Consider the following 707-nt stretch of genomic DNA (forward strand, 5'->3'; position numbering starts at 1 on the left):
CTCCCCGCGGCATGAATGGGCCGGCCCGCGGCGCGCTCCACTAGCGCAGCGACGGGGGACAGCTCAGGGCAAGCCAGGGCAGGGCCGTAGTGCGCCTAAAGGCTGCGCCTCTCAACCTCCCGAGGCCGGGGCCGTGACGTGCTTAAAGGCTGCGCCCCCCAAATCCTGCGTCCTTCTGCCCCACCCCCCGACCAAGCGCCGAGCAACCAGAGCGGGGTCCCAAACTGGCTGGGGGCAGGCGAAGGGCTACTAAAGGCTGCACCCCCCATCACAGCAGGGCTGGCAGTCCATCTACTGCTGCAACCCCTTGAGCCCTAAAGGGGGTTCCCAGCATGCCCAGCGCAAGGGCCCGGGCCCCCACTGCTTGGCCCTGTTAAGGCGGCACAGCTTCCAGTGGGTCCAGGGCAGGAGGGGACAGGCCCAAGGCACCAAAGCTGCCCGGGGTAGCACTGGCTCCGCCTGGAGATGTCTGGCACAGCCAGCGCGACCTGGCGGGCCCCTGGGGCCAGGTGGCAGGGAGGCCCATACCGTAAAGTGCCCGTAGCAATCTGTGTCCCAGCTGCTTCACTGCCCACCAGGCTATCTTAGCCTGCTGGGCAAAGCATGGCCGGTGGTCACCTTCCAGCCATGGATCTTGGGCTCAGCCCCAGATGGAGAAACTGAGGCACAGAGGGAGGGATGGCTGTCTCAGGTGCCCCAGTGAGCCG

The sequence above is a fragment of the Pelodiscus sinensis genome, chromosome 17 (genome assembly GCF_049634645.1).
Source record: "Pelodiscus sinensis isolate JC-2024 chromosome 17, ASM4963464v1, whole genome shotgun sequence".
NCBI classification, from domain to species: Eukaryota; Metazoa; Chordata; order Testudines; family Trionychidae; genus Pelodiscus; species Pelodiscus sinensis.